The following is a 14,212-nucleotide window of genomic DNA, read 5'->3' as shown; positions in this document are numbered from 1 at the left end:
TTTCCTATAAGAAGACATGCAAATGGTCAACTGTTATGTAGAAAAGATGTTCAATATCACTAATAATCAGGGAAATGCAAATCAAAACCATGGAGATATCACCTCACACCTGTCAGAATGCCCACTATCAAAAAGACAAAGTATTGGTAAAGCTGTAGAGGAAAGGGAACCCTTGTAAGCTGTTGATGAGATTGTAAACTGGTGAAGTTGCCATGGAAAACACTATGAAAGTTTCTAAAAAAGTCAAAAATACCATACTACCATATGGATCCAACAATCCCACTTCTGGGTATATATCCAAAGGAAATTATTATTATTATTTATTTTTTATTTCCATAGGTTTTTTGGGGGAACAGGTGGTATTTAGTTACATAAGTAACTTCTTTAGTGATGATTTGTGAGATTTTGGTGCACCCGTCACCTGAGCAGCATACCCTGAATCCGATTTGTAGTCTTTTATCCTTCATCCTCTTCCCACACTTTCCCCTTGAGTCCCCAAAGTCCATTATGTTGCTTTACGACTTTGCATCCTCATAGCTTAGCTCCCACTTATGAGTGAGAACATACAACGTTTGGTTTTCCATTTCTGAGTTACTTCACAGTAGAAATCAACAAGAGGAATTTTAGTAACTATACAAACATATGGAAATTAAACAATATACTTCTAAATGACCAGGAGTCAATGAAGAAATTAAGAGGGAAATTGGAAAAATTATTGAAACAAATGAAAATGGAGATACAATATACCAAAACCTACGGAATACAGCAAAAGAAATACTAAGAGAAAAGTTTATCACCTACAACAAAAAAAGTAGAAAAACTTCAGATAAACAACCAAATGATGCATCTTAAAGAACTAGAAAAGCAAAAGGAAACCAAACCTCAAATTGATAAAGGACATAATAAAAATCAGAGCAGAAAGAAGTAAAACATAAACAACAACAACAATAAAACCCACAAAAAATCAACAAAATTGACAAACCTTTAGCCAGACTAACAAGAAAAAAGGCCCAAATAAATAAAATTAGAGTTGAAAAAGGAGACATTATAACTTATAACATTGAAATTCAAAAGATTATTAGAGACTACCCTAAGAAATTTTATGCCAATAAATTGGAAAACCTACAAGAAATGGATAAATTCCTAGACAAATACAATCTGTGAAGATTGAGCCATGAAGAAATTCAAAACCTGAATAGACCAATAGCAAGTAATAAGCTGTAAAAAATACTCACAGCAAAGAAAAGTCCAGGACCCGATGGCTTCATTGCTAAATTTTACCAAATAATTACAGACTAATACCAATCCTACTCAAACTATTCTGAAAAATAGAGGAGGAGAGAATACAAACTTATTCTATGAGGTCACTATTGCCCTCATACCAAAACCAAAGACTTATATAAAAAAGAAAACTAAGACCAATATCCCTGATAAATATTTTTGAAAATTCTCAAGAAAATACTAGAAAACCAAATTCAACAACACATTAAAAAGATAATTCATCCTGGCCAAGAGGGATTAATCTCAGGGATGTGGAGAAAAGGAAAACCTTGTACACTGTTGGTGGGAATTTAAATTAGTACAGACACTGTGAAAAATGGTATGGTGGTTCCTCAGAAAACTGAAAATAAAGTTACTACATGATCCAGCAAGCCCACTGCAGGGTATATAGCTAAACAAAAGGCAATCTGTAAGTTGAAGAGATATCTGTACTCTTATTTTTATCACAGCACTATTCACAATGGCAAGATTTTGAAGCAACGTAAGTATCCATCAACAGATGAATGGATAAAGAAAATGTGATACATTACTCAATGGAGTACGATTCAGCCATAAAAAGAAAAAAGATCCTGACATTTGTAACAACCTGTCCTTTGCAACAACATGTATGGAACTGGAGTATATAACATTAAGTGAAATAAGCTAGGCACAGAAAGACAAGCTTCACATGTTTTCACACATTTGTGGAAACTTAAAATTAAAACAATTGAACTTAAGGAGTCAGAGAGTAGAATAATGGCTACCAGAGGTTGGTAAGGGTAGTGAAGAGTAGAGGAAGTGGTGATGGTTAAAGGGTACAAAAATATAGTTAGACTGAATGAATAAAATCTAGTATTTGATAGCACAACAGGGTGACTACAGTACAGTATTTGATAGCACAACAGTAATTCATTTCACATTTAAAAATAACTAAAAGTATAATTGGAAAGTTTGTGTCACAAATAATAAATGCTTGAGGTGATGAATATTTCATTTACCGTGATTATTACATATTGCACACCTGTATCAAAATATCTCATATACCCTATTCATATACTCACTATGTACCCATAAACGTTAAAAATAAAAAATGATTAAAAAAAAAACCAGAATGGGGATACTTGTAGGATACTTACGAAGGATCAAAGAATAAGATTTAGAAATCAAGAATGTAATAGCCAAAATAAAATATTATAAACAAGAGTTGAAATTATAGCCTCGGGAATCTTTCAAGAAGAGGTAAGAAAAGAAAAGATAAAAAAGGCAAGAAAATATTAACTGAAAGTATAAAATTTGATGAGCAACAACTAACAGAAATTACAAAAAAGTAGTTAAAAGAAAATAAAGAGTAGGTAATTATCAGCAACATAATATAATAAAAATGTCCAAAGCTAAGGCACGCATGCCTCTTAATTTACAGAGCCCAATGTATGTCCAGCTTGGTGAAAGAAGAAAGATACTCCCTGAGGCATGTCAGCAAAAAAAAAAGTCAGAATCCTGAGTACAGCACTGGCTACATAATTGTGAGGCTTGGTGCAAACTGAAAATAAAGGTCCCTTATTCAAAAACCAGGCAAAAAGTGTCATTAAAGTAACTAAAATAGCAAACAGTATTCTTTATTCTGCAGTGTCTCTCAACCTATTGTGATACATTTTATTTGCTATTAATGGTGCACTCCCTTGAGCATGATGATACTGACAGCATGATTGTAGGCCCTCATAGAGGGTTGGGGACTCCCTCGCTTGATTGAGTGAGCTCCCTGTCCTCCCAGCTACCAAATTCAGGTTCTGTGCTCCAGCCAGGGATGGATATGTCAAGCCAGGCAATTCCCTGTCTAACAAACTTTTACCCCAACCCACTGCAGATGGGCAAACCCAAAGTATTGCAACTCTGCACTGCAAAGTGCTTGCTACCCAGATACCTAATGTCTGTGTCCCTTAGCCCGTACCCAGGCCCCACTGTGGGGGTGGGGGGCTGCAAGGATCACTGGACAGAGTCCAGGGAGAGGAGAAAGCTGGGTAGGGCTTGTTGTGCCAGGGGTCTGGGGAATGGACAGCTGAAGGAATGCAGTGAGATGGCAGGAGGTGCTACCATGTGTGAGCACTTAACACATGTTCCCTTTTTCCATCAGTCTTCAGTTGTAACACACGCATTCAGAAACAATTATTAACAATCTTGTGACATTAAACCAAGCTTGGCACCCTTCAGAACATAGGACCCTGTGTAACTGCACTGTTTACATGCACATGCAGTTGGCCCTGCCTGTGTGTAAAGATTTTAAAATCTTCCATGGTTCACATAAAAATGACTAAGAATATAATTAATATTTAACTTCAATAATAATAATAGATGCTACAAGGAAATAAAGCATTTTTTTTCAAACTTTTCAGTGAAAATAATTTTAATTTAGAATTTAATGATAAGACAAATTATCAATCAAGTGTGAAGATTGTCTTAGTTATTTTTCTGCTGCTATAACAGACTGCCACAGACTGAATAATTTATAAACAATAGAAGTTTATTTGACTCATGATTCTGGAGGCCCAAGAGCATGGTGCTGTAATCTTGTGAGGACCTTCATGCTGCCTTATCTCATGGCAGAAGGTTGAAGGGCAAGAAAGCAAGAGGGGGCAGAACTCACTTTTTTTTTTTGTTACAAGTCCACTTTCTAGGTAACTAACCCTCTCCCATGATAATGACATTCATCTATTCTTGAAAGCAGGGCCCTCATGACCCTTACCTTGTATTAGGCTCCACTTCCTAACACTGTTGCACTGGGGATTAAGTTTCCAACACATGAACTTCAGAGGTGAGTTTTAAAAAAATCAGTTTTTCCTGCTATACACTCAAAACACATGTCTGACACCAGATGTCTGGGGTTTTCTCCCTACTGGAAGCAAGCAGTTAGTTCTGCAGTGGGCACCATTTGGGTGTCCTCTAATTCAATTCAATTCTGATGCTTTATGCCTGAAGGCAGCATTATATCCCTCTGGTTGAAAGTTCAGTTTCACAGAGCCCGGCTTCCAATGCTGATTGCACAGCTCAGGTTCCATGTGCTGATCCACTGGCTATAAATTGGGGTTCCAACAACCCCCTTTATGGGTTTGATTAATTTGTTGGAGCAGCTCACGGAAGTCAGGGAAACACTTTACTTACATTTACTGGCTTATTATAAATGATATTACAAATGATGCAGATGAAGGGATGCATAGGGCAAGAGATGTGAGAAATGATGTGGAGCCACCCTTCCTAAATCTCTACATGTTCAGCTATCTGGAAGCTCTCTGAACCCAGTCCTTTTGATTTTTTATGGAGGCTTCATTACATAGGCATGACTAATGAAATCATTGGCCATTAGTTATTGGTGATCAACTCAACCTTCAGTACCTGTCTCTTCCTTAGAGTTTGTGGTGGAGCTGAAAATAACAACTCTTTGATCATGCCTGGTCTTTTTAGAGACCAGGTCCCATCCTAAAGCTATTGGGGGATGCCAGGCATCAGTCAACTCATTAGCATACACAAAGATATTTATTACTTTAGAGATTTCAGGGATTTTAGGAGGTGTAAGACAAGAAATAAAATAAAGATCAAATAAATATTTTACATTATCAGAGAAGGACACATTCAAACCACAGCAAAAGTAGCATAAAAAATGTAAAGTGTGCAAGACAGAAAATTTTTCCTGTTCCCCCTTCGTATGAAGGTTTAGAGAGTATGCTTCAGCAACACAAGCAGATGAAGCAGGAAAGAGACTGATATAGAACTGGGAAACAGAAATTCCAATTAAAGAAAGCAGTAAAAAGAGGTTGAAGGGTAACATTATTATCAGGCTGTATTAGTCCATTCTCACGCTGCTATAAGGACTGGGTAATTTATAAAATTACCACTTGTAACTGGGTAATTTATAAAGGAAAGAGGTTTAATTGACTTAACAGTTCTGCAGTGCTGCGTAGGCCTCAGAAAACTTACAATCATGGTGGAAGGGAAGCAAACACATCCTTCTCCTCATGGTGGCAGCAAGGGGAAGAATGAGTGCCCCCCGAAGGGAGAAGCCTCTTATAAAATTATCAGATCTCATGAGAACTAACTCACTATCACAAGAATAGGATGGGGGAAACTGCCCCCATGGTTCAGTTGTCTCCACCTGTTCCCTCCCACGACATATAGGAATTATGGGAACTACAATTCAAGATGAGATTTGGGTGGGGACACAGCCAAACCATATCATTCTGACCCTCGCCCCTCCCAAATTTCATGTCCTCACAATTCAAAACACAGTCATGCCCTGCCAACAACAGTCCCCTAAAGTCTTAACTCATTCCAGTATTAACTCAAAAGTCCAATTCCAAAGTCTCATTGAGACAAGGCAAGTTCCTTCTGCCTAAAAGCCTATAAAATCAAAAGCAAGTTAGTTACTCCCTAGATACAATGGGGGTACAGGCATTAGGTAAATACACCCATTCCAAATGGGAGAAATTGGCCAAAATAAAGGAGTTATAGGCCTCATACAGGTCTGAAATCCAGCAGGACAGTCAAATCTTAAAGCTCCAAAATGATCTCCTTTTGACTCCATGACTCACATCCAGGTCACGTTCATGCAAGAGGTGGGCTCCCGTGGCCTTGCGCAGCTCCGCCCCTGTGATTTTGCAAAGTACAGCTGCACTCCTGGTACCCATGTACTGTATTAGTCCATTCTCACACTGCTATACGGACATGCTCAAGACTGGGTAATTTATAAAGGAAAGAGAATTAATTGACTCACATTTCCACAGGGCTGGGGTGGACCCAGGAAACTTGCAATCACGGTGGAAGAGGAGGAAAATATGTCTTTCTTCTCATGGCAGCAAGATGGGGAAGAATGTGTGCCCAGCGAAGGGGAAAGCCCTTTATAAAACCATCAGATCTCGCGAGAACTCACTCTCTTGAGAACAGGATGGGGAAACCATCCCCATGATTCAATTATCTCTACCTGGTCCATACCACACCATGGGATTATGGGAACTACAATTCAAGATGAGATTTGGGTGGGAACACAGCCAAAGCATATCGGAGGCCAAAGAGCTTCTAGTTCAGATTAGAGCAGAAGGACAGAGGGCCCCGGTAAGAAATGCTCCAGGGAAAAAGTTGAGCTGATGTTACATAATGTTACGTGATCATTTTGGATATAAATGTTAACAGATATGTAACTGATAGGATGGAGTGTGTGGGAAAAAATTGCTAGATATTATGCCAGGTAAAGTGTCTTTGTAATATGTAGTTAGGTATTTTTAAATTAATGTATAAAGTAATTATTCTCTATTGTATTTCTGGTGACTAAAATTTCAAGTCTCCCCATCCCACATCCTTTTGCTTCTAGGTTGGGCTATATGAATCAAAAAAATATGTCACTTTTGGGCCTAGATGATTAAAAGGCAGGTATGCCTTTCCTACCTTCTCTTTTTTCCCTTCCTGTCTGAATTCAGAGGTCACAAACCCAAGGGAATGATGAAGTTATCAAATAGAAGAAATTATATGTGGAAAAGCAATCTGCCAGCTAATAACCTCTTCATTGTACTGTTAAATAAAAGAAAAATGAACTGCTGTTGTCATAAGCTATTACTGTGCTCTGTTGTTACAGCAGCTATCTTAGTTAATACCAAATGCAGTTTAGAGATTTTGTGTTAAATTGGGTTTGGTCTGTGATAAGGCTTGGCTCCGTATCCCCACCCAAATATCTTGAATTGTAATCCCCACATGTCAAGGGAGGGACCTGGTGGGAGGTGATTGGATCACAGGGGCAGACTCCGCCTCACTACACTTTAATATATAGAGAGGAAAGCCTCTCAATTTTCATGTGAAAATAAACATTTGGATCAACATTTCTAAAGTATTTGATGATAAAAATAATAAACCCAGATCGAAACATTATGAAAAGATTGGAAGCATCTTGAATTCTACTTTGGGGTGTCTCACTGGGGATTTGATAGAATTTTTATGAAAGCCGAGCATTCTCAGGAGCCAGAGGAGCAGGTGGAAAGGAATTGGGAATCCCAACTACTGATGCAATAGCCATATTAATTTAAATGTGGATGACTGTCTCTTAAACTTTAAAATGTGGATATATTATTGCAAATATTTAAAAATTGATCGATAAATCCATCTCTGAGATCTTCCCCTCTCAAGCTTTAATTCTTGAATATCTTTCATGTCATGCTCTCTAGAAAAGTGTCAGAATATTATTCCCTACTGAGGTGACTTTGGATATATGCTAGGGTTCAGTTTTATACTACATTTAGGTTACTAACAAAGTCAGTCAAATATACATGTGTGAAACATACTGTAAATGGCTAGAGTAAAAGCACTCAAATATTTTAAGCAAGTGTAATTATTTTACATTTTGAGGATGCTTTACATTATTGAAAAAAGAAGGAACTTCAGAGCCTCACCTGCAAATTTTTAGATAAGCAAAATAAGTTTAATTAGAGCTAAAGCACCAATATTTAAAATTATATAAAAATAAATGTAATTACATATACTGTGCACATAAAAATGTAATTATATATGTATAATTGTCCATATATTTAAAAGATAGTACAGATTGGATTGCAAAAAAAAAAAGCCCTGTAGATTTCTTGCAGCAATATGTTCACATTTTTAATTACCTAATATTGGATAATAGAATGTATCTTGTTTTTATGCCTCTGGCAAACCTTCCCTCATAATCTATTTTATGTTGTAGGACAATGGCAAGACATGTTAAGTGAGAGATAGAGTACGAGGTACACTTAAATGAATAGCTTATCATGGATGTTACAGTCAAGATGTAGCTACAGAAACAAAAGTGGAGTTATAGATAGCACACTAGGAAAGTGAAAATTCTCATGAAGAACTCTTACTACTTTTTCTAAAATATTAAAATAATATCTTTCAGACATTTATATTATTTAGTATCTAGTTTGTTTTGAACCCATGCCAAGATTTTTAGAGACATAATCTGCCTTATTTCTTGTTCTTTGCAACGTTTGACACTCTATTGTTCCTGAGAAGTAATATTAGGTTTTATTTTTATTGCCTTATTTGTTCCTTTGGAAGTATAACTCACTTTCTTATGGCATATTGGATATTGAAACAACACTAAGAATGTACCTTACAAAATTTTATAATTTTTTTCTAAATCTAAAAGCAATTTAATACTAAGTCTACATCTTCACATATTGTACAGGTACACATTGTTATTATTTTCTCAGATTTTTCTGTTCATTCTGCTTTGGAAAAATCTCGTTGGTTCATTAATTTTAAAATCCTTGACCATTATGTCATTAGTAGGATAAAAGTAGTAGAATAAAAAACTTACTGTCACATTTTAAAAACAAAACACAAGTATATCTGTGATAATATCAAAAGAAACAAAGGTAAGATCTGGGACATCTAATGTGTCAATATGAAAATTATTAGAAATGGAGGCAGTAAAATATGTGTGACAGGGCAGACTAGTCAGGACTTTTTGTTGCTTTTAGATGACGGAAATCCAGCTTGATCAGTCTAGGGAAGACAGTTAATTTATTTACTTACCTAATTAACACTTGAAGGAGGCAGGGATGCAGCTGGGCCTCAGGAAAGCCACACCAGCGACTCCAACTCTGGCAAGCCTCTCTTTCAATCTTGCTTGTCAAACTCTTTATTCATACCAACTACTTTATCTCAGATGAGTTCCTTCTATGAGGATGGAAGAAAGTCTGCTGATAGCTCTCAACTTCTTCACCAGAAAGTGATAGATTAAGATGAAGTGTCACTATTCTCAAATTAAAAAGAAAAAATCTAAGGAAGCTTCCATACAGATTCAACTTGAATCAGGTACACTTTCCCAAACCACTTATATCTGACCTTAGGTATGGGTAAAATGATGTAACTCAGCATGGAATAGGAGCTTACTCCTGGGCCACCAAACAAGGATCAATGGATCTTCTATTGCAAACACAAATGTATAGTAGGGGAAAAGACATTTTTTCTGAGAAAGGGGGTTGAAGTCATGGCTAGGGAGCTACAGTTATGTCTAGGAAAAAACCCTTCAAAAAAATGAAGAACAAAGCAAGATGATAATGTAAAAATATTTATACTAACACCAAAAATATATGTCTTTTGGAAACAGGTATTCCTTAAGATTATAGAAGATATTAAATATTTGAATTTATGGGAAAATAAGTCCATAGCAGATCATGACATATTTATCAAAAATTTAAAAATGTTTCCATTTTATTATTCAGACATGTGTATAGGTGTATATTTCTGTTTCAGAAAGATTTCGTGACAATAGATTTTTTGAGAAAGGGAACCAAGTTGATGTTACATAAAAAAATAAGAACAACCTCATGTTTAAAGCACTCTGCAAATGTTACAGAATATTTTAAAATCTTATCTGAATTATTTCTGTCAGTAAATGAAGGAAGCATCTACTTCAAATTCTCCCTGACATTTCATTTCTTTCATCAAACATATCTTCATACATGTGCCCTAACATATATTAAACTTTGGCAAATAGAAACTTGCAGTCACAAAATCATTTTGATTTTTTATGGTTATATTTTCAAAATGTTTGTATACAAGAACATCACTATACACTGCTGAGATAAATGCATACAAGAAAAAAATACATAAAATTACATAAAATCTTAACATAAACTGGAAGAAGATGGATTTGTATAGGATAAGGAGGTCACTATATTAGGTAATACTCTATGAGTGCCGGAGACTGTAACACTGCATTATTGAGTGGTTAAAACTGATGGTTTTATCTTTGTTCTACGTGAATGAGATATAAATTATGAATGTCATTGATGTTTATGCTATCTAAGCAGCTGCTGTCTTATCTTGTGTTGGTTCTTAGCTCTGTATTTTGAGAGGTCTCATAGAACTGGAGCAATTCTCTAAATCTGCTTTCCATGGGGCTCTGCTTCACTGAGAAGGTTTGGTGTTTTTATATGAGCTTTATATGCCTGATGGCAGTAAGCTGAAGAATCTTTGGATGTGATCTGGACAATCTTGCTATCAACATTGGGCTGAATAGTTGATGTGAGGTCAGTTTTCCTTCAATATGACTGAGGGTTCATGCCACTTTGGTGAATCTAGACCATGTATTTTAGGGTAAAGGCCTAAGGTATGGTTCGAAGTGCTCTCACCTAGCATGCAGTTTATACATCCAAGGAGGGTGAAGCTTTATTTTGTAATATTGCACCAAGAGGAATGCCTTGATTTGGCAAGCCATTGGTTATGGTCACTCCTTATACTAAGAAGAAAAAGTTTAGCCTTCTTTCTGGTAAAAGCCAGAATGTCCTACAGACATTCAAAATCTGAATAGCTGAAGAAGACAAGGCCAGAAAGTAACACAATATTAAGATGGTGATGATATTCTGTTGTATTTTACTTTTCAAAATATGATAGGACCTTGTGTGACTGAAGCTATGTCTCTTGATGAAACTAACTTGCAAAAGACATTGGGTACATTTTTCATTATACCTTACCAATCAAATTTCCCACCCTGATATTTTTTTTTTTTGGTTAAAAATTCATTAATCAAAGTATATCATATTTCTCAGAAGGTGAATATTTTACATTTCTGAGCTTAAAGCCAATAGAAAGCTGGCACTAATAACTTAAAAGTCAGTCAACCCTTTATGTCAGTGACTATTCAGATATTAAAGTCACATAATATATAGAGGACTTTGAAGAACTCTTTTTCTTCAGCAGGAATAGTGGTCCCATAGAGAATCTTCATTTATAACTAGTATCTCAGATCTTGCAGTTGTAAAAATATTACCTGTCCAATTTTAAAATCAGGCCAGATTTATAGTTGCTGCAGTAGCAAGGCTGGATTTTTCTGGCATAAAAAATTTTATCAAATAATTGTTCCGTATCTTTTACAAAAATTATTATACTAGTTAAGATTAGAATTTCTTAGGCATGCTTGAGGTTATGTTTATTCACATTTAACCTAATTTGGGAAGGCAGTTCTACATTTAAATACATTCTATACAAAATAAAAAATCCCACATTAGATTATATAAGATTCAAGATGTCTATAACCCAATACTGATCTAAATTCCCAAGCAAGAATATACTAAATATACACTTAATTGCTTGTAATTATTTGAGCATATTGAAAACATAAAAAAATTGTGAATATCCACGAACACTTGGAAAAATTTCTGTATACATGTATGTATGAAAATACATATATTTTCACATTTAAGTGGGCCTATATGTCTAGAAAATCTTTATGAAAAAGGAGGACATATACATTGGTTACGTAGAAAATAGGTGCATACTAGCTAGATATGTAAGTCCACTGTGAATTCTGCATAGGCCGAAGTAACCACAGAGCACATTATATGTATCATGTACTTAAGCATTATTAATTTTTAAAACTTTCTTGGAAAACGTTTGGGCAATAAAACTAAAAATTAATAACTTCTAAAATTATGAATTATTAAGATGTCCATTTCTTGCTACATCATAGTAGCTTTTATCAAATCAACTATCACAGTCAGACAACAAGAAAGGCTAGATTAAAAAACAAAGAAAGAAAACCAGGACCTGAAAAGCCAAGGCCACAGAGAGAGCATAGACTGACCTTCTCTACTGTGCTTTCCCCTCTCTGTGTTTCCTGAGTGTGTCAGAGAGTCCAAGCAGAAAGTAGAGACTGAGCAGTTTAAAAAGTCTCCTGGGAAAAATTATAATCAAGGAATAAAAAAGTCAGCTAGGCCAAGGCCCTGGAAAAAGGGTACCACAGAGAAGTGAACTCAACATTGTATAGACATTTGGTGCTGCAGGTCGCTTGTCTGGGTGGCCTTGGAGTGACCTAGTTCTCTCCCTTTTCTTACTTGGAGTTCTCAGGAACAGCTGTAGATTGCGACGGAAATGCAACATCTTGAGTTAGGGAGGAACTACTCTGGTACAGCCTTGGCTTTACTCCTCTTTTCCCTGGAAACCAGATGTCTTTCAAAGCTTTGCCCAGTGAGTTACGTGCCACTGACGTATATAATCCAGGGTGGGCTGCCTGTTGGTCTTCCTCAGCTGCAATGCAAGTGGAGCATGCTCAGTTGAGACTTCATTTGCCCTGGGCAGCTTTGTTGAGGTGTGGAGGGATCGGCTCACAACAGATCCTAAGCTTCTTTTGTCTCTTGCTGCCTATCTGTGAGTAATAAATCTGTTTCACATAACTTGTGTGTGTATGTTTTGTCTTACCAGACTCAGGCAAATGGTAGGTAGTAAACCTACTTTACAAAATTGACATAGTGAGTAGAGGCTGGTCTGAAAGAACCATGGCTTATGGGCAAAGTAGGGGAAGCAAATAACCCCCAGGCCAGTACTAGGAGTTACGGCTCTACCCACTTTGCCAATAAGCATTAGCCTGGGCAAGCAGGGGCTGGATGTGCAGCTGGATGTTTGATCAGGAAAGAAGGGTGATAAGGTAGGCATAGGTAACCTCCCCCACCCACATGTGTGAGCTGGTTGCTGACTGAGGCAGAGAGAAAGGAATGCAGAAACAGGAGCACTATGCAGGATCCCCTGGCTATTGGACACTATGTGACTGATCATTCCTGGCTAGAGAGCTGGGAAAGCGGGTTCTCAGAAGAACCCTGAGAGGGAACTAACACATGTGCTATGTGGCCTTCACAGAAAGAGAGACTCATTATCTAAAGGATGAATATAGAGAAAGACCAGAGGAATCTCTTGCAGCCTGGTTGATGTTTTTTTAGTGTTTGTTTTTGGTTTTGGTTTTGTTTTCTTGATCAAGGGACATTGCAAATCCAAATGTCTCAGGCAGAATGGCACAGTTAGAAATGGGGCCATTCAGCCTGAGAAATTAGGTCCTCAACTGGAGGTCAATGCCAATGTCCCTATAATCCTGTTAAAACAAGAGGAGAAAAGAAAGGAACTCAGACTTTTCTGGGGTTCTTGGATATTAGAGCCCACAGGACAATATTTCTAGGTCCCCTTAGGGGAAAAATTAAACTGATGACCTCAGGAGATTTGGGGACAAATATGTGACTCACAGTACTTATTTGCTTATGATTGGGGTCCTTTGAGCAATTTCAGGTACCAGTGACTGCGGTTCCCATAGCTGAGTACATGATAGTTGTGAGACAAAGCAGCATACATCATGCACCCCTTAAATATATACACCTACTATGTGCCCACAAAAATAAAAAATAAAAAGAAGCCTTGTGTATTAGTCAGGGTTCTCTAGAGGGACAGAACTAATAGGTGCTCGCTCTCTCTATATATATGTAATATATATAATTTATACATATATATATGAGTTTATTAAAGAGTATTAAACTAATATGATCACAAGGTCCCACAACAGGCTGTCTGCAAACTGAGGAGCAAGGAAGCCAGCCCAAGTCCCAGAACTGAAGAACTTGAAGTCCAATGTTCGAGGGCAGGAAGCATCCAGCACAGGAGAAAGATGTAGGCTGGGAGGCTAAGCCAGTCTAGTCTTTTCATGTTCTTCTGCCTGCTTTTATCCTAGCCATGCTGGCAGCTGATTAGATTGTGCCCACCCAGATTAAGGCTGAGTTCACTGACTCTAACATTAGTCTCCCTTGGCAACACCCTCACAGATACAACAAGAATCAATACTTTGCAACCTTCAGTCCAATCAAGTGGACACTCAGTAGTAACCATCACACCATGTTTGCTCATTTCTGCTTGCCAGCATGATTTCACAAAGCCCCTGACTCTGTGATGATGTGCAGCTCTCAGAAAGATGCTTTAAAGACAAAACAGGATAGACCACTCCCACCCCCATGTCTCTTGCCCTAGTCACTGTATTCCTTAGAAGATAAATAATCCTAGTCCTTTCTTTTTCTTTTTCTACACATAAGATAATGTCTAACAGAGTTAGTGATTATGTCTCTGTAATCTATAACCAGATATACTCTTATACCCAAAGAATATATGATCTGATTCT

This window comes from Macaca fascicularis, chromosome 4 (assembly GCF_037993035.2).
Source record: "Macaca fascicularis isolate 582-1 chromosome 4, T2T-MFA8v1.1".
Taxonomy (NCBI): domain Eukaryota; kingdom Metazoa; phylum Chordata; class Mammalia; order Primates; family Cercopithecidae; genus Macaca; species Macaca fascicularis.
The sequence above is the reverse complement of the archived record's forward strand: the minus strand, read 5'-3'. Positions refer to the sequence as shown.